Source organism: Echinops telfairi, unplaced genomic scaffold, assembly GCF_000313985.2.
Source record: "Echinops telfairi isolate 266 unplaced genomic scaffold, ASM31398v2 ScPeMD7_31;HRSCAF=116, whole genome shotgun sequence".
NCBI lineage: Eukaryota > Metazoa > Chordata > Mammalia > Afrosoricida > Tenrecidae > Echinops > Echinops telfairi.
The window spans coordinates 27545364-27554871 of record NW_022103928.1 but is presented as its reverse complement, the minus strand read 5'-3'; the positions used below and the strand labels follow the sequence as shown (position 1 = coordinate 27554871).

Below are 9508 nucleotides of genomic sequence, written 5' to 3'. Positions count from 1 at the left end.
GATTTGATTGAACTATTGAACTGCATGATATGTAGATTATACGCCAATAAAGTGTATTAAAATTTTAAAGCTATTTTGAGATTCTTTTTGGAAGGTCATATTCCTTAATTCCTTACCTGATGTTCACAGCAATCATATGAATATTCTTAAGGATGCTGTTGTGTCATTATATCTGTATTCTCTTGAGAGCTTGTTCAGAGGTTCTAGCAGGGGAGCGCAACTACTCATACCTTCACATCCTAACCCACGTTCTTTATAGCCTCCACAAAGCAGTGGGTAGCCATCTTTTTGACCTGGAAATCAGGTCCTGCTTTGAAATAGAATTCTTCCTTACAGCCCAGATAGATTGAACCCTTCATCAGCATCTTAACTGCTCAGACAGCAGTCAAGCTGGAAGACATCAAGCCCTGGATTCACCACACCAGAATCCAGTAGCATTCATGTTATCCATATTATGACTATGAATATCATCCAAGAAATGGATAGTCAAACTCACGTTGGGCTTAAAACCAATATTGCAATGGGTTTGATTGCTTTTATTGTACTTGCACGTTTTTGCAAGGGTCGGGTAATACCCTTTCTGAGGTCCCTTCCTGAACTATCCAATCCTGACCTTCCTGAATCTGAAACATCTCTTCTCCAAGAAGAGAATTTTCAGGTAACATGTGGCCAAATAGTCCTGAACATTTCTGAGTTTTGTTTGGGAAGAGGTGTTAGATCTGAGTTATTGTTATGATCCTGTTTAATTGGTGTCTGCTCCCCTCTTGCAGCTCTTTCGAAGTACACTACTTTCCAATTTATGAAAGGGAATTAGCAGCTGATGCCAGTTATAACTCGGGGCCTACAATTAAGGCCGAAGTAGAAATATATATCTCAGATTATAAATTCTTCCAGCTACGTATTTCTTAAAATGTCAACATCATGCTTGATTTGTGTGAAATGGTTTAGATTGTAGAATTACCCAAAGAATAAACTAAAGCAATGCTCATGTTAAGTTCCCCTTAGGCTGGTTCTTTATTTGTGGCTCCTGAGCCTTCTTTTATGTCCCTGCAAATTCCACAGGACAACCTTGCTCAATTGAGAGGCTGGCAATACAGCTGCCCTGTTGTCCGTATTTCATCACTAGAGGAACTAAAGAATTAACTATAGGTTACATGTATGATGATCTCCATTTGTTAAGTAAGGTAGGATATATTGACCTCTTTATTTTTATCCTAGGAGCCCTGACACATAGTGGTTACTAATTGGGCTAACTGCAAGGTCAGCAGTTCAAAATCACCAGCCACTCCTCAAGAGAAAAACGGGGCTTTCTTCACCTGTAAAGAATTATAGTCCAGGAAACTCACAGGGCCAGTCCTACCTGTCCTATAGGGTTGGCATTGACTCAGTAGCAGTGAGTGATTTTTATGCTACCAGGAGGAGCAATTGAGGCCTATACAAAAACTGATAAAAGGACCCATGCCACAGCAAAGGCCCCGGATGCTACATCTCAAGCAATAACCACTATTAGTTGAGAATTAGGACGTCACTAAAGTAGTTTTGGAGAATCAAGACATGATAGATTATTTGCTGCTCAGACATAATCATGGATGTTCAGAAATTTAAAGAATATGTTGTTTTCATCTTATTGAAAACATAAATTTATTGAATAGTGGGTAGATCAAGTTAAAGAAGAAATACAAAAGAAAGCAGAGAAGAATTTTTTTGGAATGGATGGTTCATGACTTACCTCCAGGCTTCCCAGTTTACCCTGGTCAAAAACTTTACATGTTATCACTTTACTGACCGTCTTCCTAGGCATTTTTGTATGTCATTATATCTATGGGCTGGTCTTACGTCTTGTGTTTTGCTTCTTCCATGTTACATGTATGATGAGCCGCTCACACGCTTGCTCTTGCTAGGTGACAGAGAAGTGCTGATGAATCTTAAGACCTATTAAGCCTGAAGTCTCAAGAGGGCGATTTTGATTTTAAGTCAGTCATGCTTTAGGATAATCGATTTTGCTTAGTATTTCATGTAGCTTGTCATTGTTTTTTCAAATATATGCTTCAGTTTTTACCCAAGAATTCGATCCGAAGTTGGAATGTTATTTACCATTCAGTTCTTGTTTGATCCTTCACTTTTACTGGTTATCATGATAAGGTTTGATAAATAATCATCTGGGCATGAAGACGATTAGTTGTAAAGTTCTTTCACCCTGTTCTAGGACGTTCTTGTGGTCTTCAATGTGCTTTGAAAAGTGTAGCTCACCCATGGCTGATACTCTTAGGAAATGATATCACTATGGGGTCACGCTGAGTCAGGATTGGCAGTGGGAGCAGGCCAAGTGGACTAGAGAAGGGACAGCTGTTTATCAGGACGCCAGCCTAACAGAGCATCCCCTAGCAACAAAGGCTGCTTAGCGGGTGCTCAAGGTCATCTCAACTAATCGCCTTCATGTTCACTGTCCAGATGATTCGTTCTTAAAATCACTGTGTTTCAGAGGCTGCACATTTTGGTGGGACACAAAGCTTCATAGTTTTCCCATTGAGCAGTTCATGGGCTTGAATTGCTGACCTTGTGGTTAGCATAGCCCACGACAAGACCGGGGCTCCTTTATGTGGTCCTTAAGTGAGCTCACTTCAGGGCACTGGGCTCGGGATTTGGGGCAATACTACCACCCATCTATCATCAAAGGCTTGCATCTTGCTTTGATGCTGGACAGATTGGAACTTTCAGGTTCCGGTGGATTCAGAAGAAAGGCCTGAAATCTGTTTCCACAACGTCAGCCAGTGAAAACTGTGGATCTCAGTGGTGCAGTCAGCAACCACCTATAGAGACGATGCACGCAGCACCAGACAACGCTTCCTTCAGAAGTTCAGTGTCAGATTACCCAATAAGCAAGGTAAACAGGGGCTTACTTGTATTTATTTACTAATAAGTGGTGAACAATTTCACACATTTTTTTTAACCACATCAAAGATTCTGCTTCTAGGTATGGCTAGCATCTATATTTCTATCAATCTCACAACCCCTTCCTCCAGGATCAAAGCCTCTTTTCAAGTTTAACATCCTTGACAGGGATAAATGCCACATCAGAGATGGTGGTGAAACCTTTGTGAAGTGGTTCACTAAAGACTAGCCAGTGACTACTGTGCTTATTAAGGAATTTGCCCCTGGTTTTGTAGCACAAGTGGTCAAAATAAGCCAGGGGCTGACAGGATGCCAGCTAACAATAACAGTAATGTATATATTATAGTAGTAATACATATTTTACATAGATATAAAATTTCCTAGTAATAGTAATATTACCATACAACAATAGTAATATAAATATATAAAATTTTCCTAGTTTATGTGCTATTAGGGTCTAAAAGCAATGACATTCCAATAAGCAGTGAACTCACCTAGAATTATTACTGTGCCCGCAAAACAGAACCTGAGCTCTTTTGAAAAACAGTTGATTCTAGTTGAATCAAGGAAAATAAAAAATCAAACTGGAACATTTTGTTGTGCCAGAAAGTTTTTTTTAAGGCTAAATGTATAATGGGGGCATGTCAAAAGGCCAAAGGAGTCCGTTTGATGAGGTTCCCGCTGGCCCCAAACGGAGCCAACCTGAGCATCAAAATAAAGACAGTAATGGATTTCTCCCATTAAAATGTCAGCTGATCAACGTGGAGGAAGAGATGCAGTCAAAAGTGACCGTCTTACAGCATAGTAAAGACTGATTCAGCAACTATGATCAGTGAATGGCAAATCCAGGAGGGACGTTTGATGAGGAGCAGACTGTTTGTGTAGTCTCAACGTATCTCTGCATCGCGCGCTTGATGCAAGGGGACGGGCGGAAGCGGGAACAATGACTGAGTGTTCAAAATTAATGTGACATCACCTGCCTCCCTATGTTATTACCTTACAAGGAGACAACCTAGTTTATATCATCTCCTGGTGAGGGAGGGATACATAAACTGAATTTATTATGAAAAAATATCAGACCAACCCATATTGAGAAACTTCCTTTCTTCCTTTTTTTTTGAGAAACTTTCTATAAAATACTCAGCCTATACTATATTCTTCAATAATAACAATGTCATGAAAGTTAAAAAAAGAGGGTGATGAATTGTGCAGACTAGCAGAGGTGACAGTAACATGACAACTAGTTGTAATACCTAGTCCTGGGCTAGTGGGGAGCTGGGAAAACAACAACAACAGCTCTAGGGACACCATTTGAGACCATCAATAAGACTGGAACATGGACTTTTGATTAGATCAAAGCATTACATCCATGTTAAATTTACTGGATAGGATAACTGAACTGTGGTTCTGAAGGAGAAAAGCAAATCCTGTCCTTTTCCTAAACACACAGACTGTTAAAGATAAAGGCACAGCTATACACAGCATACTTTCATATGATCCAGAAAAAAGAACAAGAGAAAAGAGGGCTATTAAATGACTACTGTGGATTAAATGGCGTCTCCCCAACTATGTGTTAAAGGAATAATTGGGTGGTAAAAATTGGTAAGTGCTCCACTACTAGTTGGAAGGTTGGCGGTTTGAACCAACCCTAGACAGTGTCTTGAAAGACAAATCTAGCAATCTGCTTCTGCAAAGCCTTGACAACTCTACAGAGCACGTGGGTGTCCAGGAGTCAGGGTCAACTCAGTAGCAACTGGTAGTTGATAAGCTCTTTGTTCGAATCCCCTTAATCCCTTTTTCTAACATCTGTGGATGTAATCCAGCTTGGAAGGAGATTTTTCTTTGTTATATTAATGAGATCACCAGTGTCAAGAAAAAATCCCCGTGCTGGGTGTATTTCAACTCATACCAACCCTAAAGGACAAAGTAGAATTGCCCCCATTGGCAAAACAGGGAGGGTAAAGGGAGAATGGGTAGGAAAGAGGGAACCGATTACATGGAACTGTGTGTGACCTCCTCCCTGGGGGACAGACAACCGAAAAGTGGGTGAAGGGAGACGTCGGACAGGGCAAGATATGACAAAATACCAATTTTTAAACTATCAAGGGCTCATGAGGGAGCGGGGAGCGGGGAGGGAGGGGAAAAATGAGGACCTAATGTCGGGGGTTTAAGTGGAGAGAAAATGTTTTGAGAATGATGTACAAATGCGCTTTACACAATTGATGTGTGTATGGATTGGGATAACAGTTGTATGAGCCCCTAGTAAAATGTTAAAAAAAAAAAAAAAAGAATTGCCCCCATTGGGCTTCCCAGATGGTAAATCTTTATGGAAACTGTTACCTCTTTCTCCTTCAAAATGGCTGATGGATTCGAACTTCTGATCTTCAGTTAGCTTCTGACTGCTGAACACCATCCCACCAGAGCTTTATCATAGTGTCAGATGGGTTCTAAATCTAGTGACTTTCGAGTTATCAAGAGAGTAGAATAGATACAGAGATATGCACAAAGTGGGGGGAGATAGAAGCCATGTGGAAGCAAACCAAAGAAACAAGGAAAGCCTGTAACTACCAACGAGGAAGGGATGGACATGACCCAGGTCCTGGTTGGAACTTTTGGCCCACAGAACTGTTTGAAAACAAACTTCTGTTTTTAAAAGCCACCTGCTTGTGGCATTTCGGTTACAGCCGCACTAGGTCATCTGTCACTAAGACAATGACTACAGGTGGAAACCTAAATCTACAGGTAGATTTAGGGTAAGAGTATATAGGGATTTTCTGAATTGTTCTTGCAAATGTGCTGTCAATTGGAACCTATTTTCAAAGTAAAATTACAACAACAACAAAAATCCGCCAAAGCACAGAGCAGCGAAGAGTAAAACTGAGCACTAAACCCAGGATGTTTGACATTAGGGGACTCTCTGCTGTCTCTAATCAGCCCATCATCCTTATTTTGTAGACAATACGGAGGCCTAGAAAGAGAAAGTGGGGGAGAGAGGAGACTGTCTGCTCCTATGAAGATTTACAGTCTTCGAGACCCCATGTATGACTGCTTTGAGTTGGAACCATCTTGATGGCAGTGCTTTGCTTTGATAGAAAAGGGTTTGTGGGAATTTACTACATGAGTTAGTTTGCAGCATAAGGTTCTGAGTACTGGTCCCTGCCTGGTGAGCTTAATGGCCCGCCTTGAGAAAGGCCAAGTATTGCTCTGGTGCCTCCTCAGTCCATATACAGTTCCTACCTTAAAGGTCTCGTCTCTAGATCCCTGGACAATGGAAACCGAGGAAGCTGTGTTTCATTAGAAGAGTGACCAAGAGAGATTTGATGGATCCAGTAGCCCTTTTTATGCGTCCCTTCAGTGTGATCTCTATGACAGTACCTGCCTTGGCCGGTGCTCCATCTTCTTTTGAGAACAATGCTTTCTGGATTTCTGGAGATCTCTTGGTGTCACAAGAGAGATGGAAGTGTTGACTGTATCCCCTGGCCCTGTCAGAAGGAATGACACCAAAATGAGCCCAGGGCCCAATACGGTGGCTGTGGTAGTGCACGGGCCAGCACAGCTGGGGAAAGGGCCTTGAGGGCCGTGATGTCAGTAGGATTGGTACACCTGTTCTCTAGTATGGTAAGTTGCCACATCACCCCCCACATTTCTTTCCTCATCACCTCCTCATTCACCCTTGGTTGAAGAGGAAGTCCTCTGCCTTGGTCAATGGGAGAGAAGAGCTGCAGTGAGCCATAGGGGTATGTATCTGGGGGGGGGTGTGTGACACCATGACTTACTACACCAACCCTAGTGACGCCACTGTGGAGACCTACCCTTCTCTACATACCAACCACCAGGAGATTCTGGTAATTGCTACCAGTCACAATGGCCCAGCCTTATGTCCATAGTTGATCGATCTAGGAGTGGTCACTGGGCTGAAACTTGGCCAGTCAGAGTCTTTCTGGACTGCAATTAAGGAAAACAGGACACAGGTTTAAACATTTTTTAGTGTGAGACTCAAGAATGGAAGGCAGCTATGAGGAGGAAGCTGGTGGGATGGAATAAAGTCAGGGAAGGCAGAGAGGACGGGAAGAAAGGGTCCTAAAGTGCTGATGCCTTGAGGACCTGCCCCTTCAATGGTTATGGTCTAGAAATATACCAGCATCTTTCTAATAAAGTTCTCTATGTCATGAATTAAATCCCCACCACCACCACCCCCAATGTGTGTCAACTTAACTGGGTTGAGGGCAGAGCATGTCCTTTGGACCCAGGGTCCCTGCGCTGAGAACCTCTTAGACCCCGGGGAAGTACTGATGCCAAGACACATGGAGATCTCCAAGGAAGGCTGGTCCCACAGATGCTCAACCTTCCTCCTAGACTGTGAGCCAAAACAGAGAGAGGAAACCCTCCCCCAGAGCTAGTGCCCTGAATTTGGACTTTTATCCTCTTAAACTGTGAGAAGAATGTGACATCAGGGTTGGAGGAAGGCTTATTAGCAAGCTGCCATCTGCAGATGACTCAACCTTGCTTGCTGAAAGTGAGGAGAACTTGAGGCATTTGCTGATGAAGATCATCAAGCATGGCAGCCTTTAGACTGGATTACAACTCAATGTTAAGAAGACCAAAATCCTCTTAACCAACCCAATAAGTAACATTGTGATAAACGGAGAAATGGTTGAAGTTGTCAAGGAGTATGTCTTGCTTGGATCCACAATCAATGTGCATAGAAGCAGCAGTCAACAGATAAAAAGACATATTGCATTAGGTAAATCTGCTGCACAAGACCTCTTTTGAAAAGTAAGGATGTCACTTTGAGACCCAAGTGATAGAATCGTGGTATTTTCAATGGCCTCATCTGCGTGCGAAAGTTGGCCATTGGATAAAGAAGAATGGATGCATTTGAATTGTGGTGCTGGAGAAGAATATGGAAAGGACAAACAAGTCTGTCTTGGACAAAGTACAGCCAGAGTGCTCCTTCAAGGCAAAGATGGCAAGACTGTGTTTTACATACTTTGGACATACTGGAAGGACAGCATACTTGGTAAAGTGGAGGGGCAGTGCAAAAGAGGAAAGTGCCCAGGGAGATGGCTTGACACCGTGGCTGTAACAATGGGCTCGGGCATAGGCACCATTGTGAGGGTAGCGCAGCGTCTGTATGGTTTCAGTCTGGTGTGCCTCTAGCTGCTATGGGTCAGGAGCCTGAGAGAGAATCTGTTTGTTAGAGCTATCCACTTGTGGGATTTCTCTTATAGCAGCACTTTGTAACCAAGAGACCCTGGTTTTGTGTAAGCATGAGTGTTGCGGATTTCTCTCACTTGAAACCAAATTAGAGCAGCACACTCAACATCAGTGATCCAGGTCAGGAGACTTACAAAGTGCTGTTCCCTTAGTAATAGCTACATTCTTGGCTATGCTTGAATAGGGATAGGGGCCTTGGGAATTGGACTAAGGTCTTATTCCACTGGTTTTGTACAACTTCCAGGGAGGGCTATGAATAAGAGACATTTATGTTCACACACTCCTCTTACCTGCTGGGCTTTCTGGAATGTGACCTTGTCCTATCCCTCCCTTGTGAAGACTAGGCCAGAAGGAGGAATGTGTAGCTTACAGGGGGGTAGTAATAGAAAGAAAAAAGTGGGAGAGGAATTAAATCTTGTCAAGGTTTCCCTCTGAGGCCCTGAGTGGGAGGCAGATGGAAGGTGACTTCCATGCCAATATGAATGAGGTTGCTCACAATCCCTTACTTCTATCTAATATTTTACAAGGTACAACTTAAGTCTCATAAGGTACATGAGTCTTTGAGAACACATTTTTACATTTGTATTTACCTGGGTGAGGAGCTCTGGTGGCATAGTGGTTAAGACTGGGCTTCTAACTACAAGGTCAGCAGTTCGAAATCATCAGTCTGCTCCTCTGGAGAAGGATGGGGTTCTCTGTTCCTGTCAAGAGTTACAGTCTTGGAAACGCACAGGGGCAGTTTTACCCTGTCCTATAGGGTTGCTGTGAGTCAGAATCAACTCGATAACAGTGAATTAATTAGTGAATTACCTACTACCCAGATCAAAGTAAAGCATTTCTTGTACCCTAAAAGACTTCAGCTTACCCCTTCCACATTCCCATGTACTCTGACATACTTGTGTTTGCTCCCTAGGGTTGCTGTACCAAAGGCTGCTTATTCCACTCCACCTCCACCCACCGGCCCGCCCACCACAAAGGTTGCTTATAAGAACAGACATCTCCACAGACTTTTTTTATTTACAAACAATGTCACTTTCACAGATACTGCAGTTTACTTCATCATATCTTGTTGGAGGGCACAATCAATCCACAACATACCTCTATTGTCATAAATTACTTTTACCTGTTCCTTGAGCTTCATATAAGGGAGACAGACATACAATATATGCACTTTTATGTCTGGCTTCTTTCTTTTGGCGTAATAGTGGGGATGCCCGGTCTTTAATATTGGCGCTGGCACTCTCGTTGGATCTTCATGATTCTCCTGTCACAGCGGCTAATGTTAGTTAGGCGCTAGGCACTGTTCCGAGTGCTTTACATGTACATAGTCATTTAATTCTCCACACCTACGAGATAAGTACAAATGAGGGGAATGAGGGTCAGAGAGGTGAAGTAACTT

At 42.7% G+C, this 9508-nt stretch overlaps 1 pseudogene; it reads right to left on the bottom strand.

The window, feature by feature from the left end:
• The window catches only part of LOC101641194, a 19034-nt pseudogene extending 17233 nt beyond the window's left edge, over nucleotides 1-1801 (bottom strand).
• Between the last annotated feature and the right edge of the window lie 7707 nt (nucleotides 1802-9508).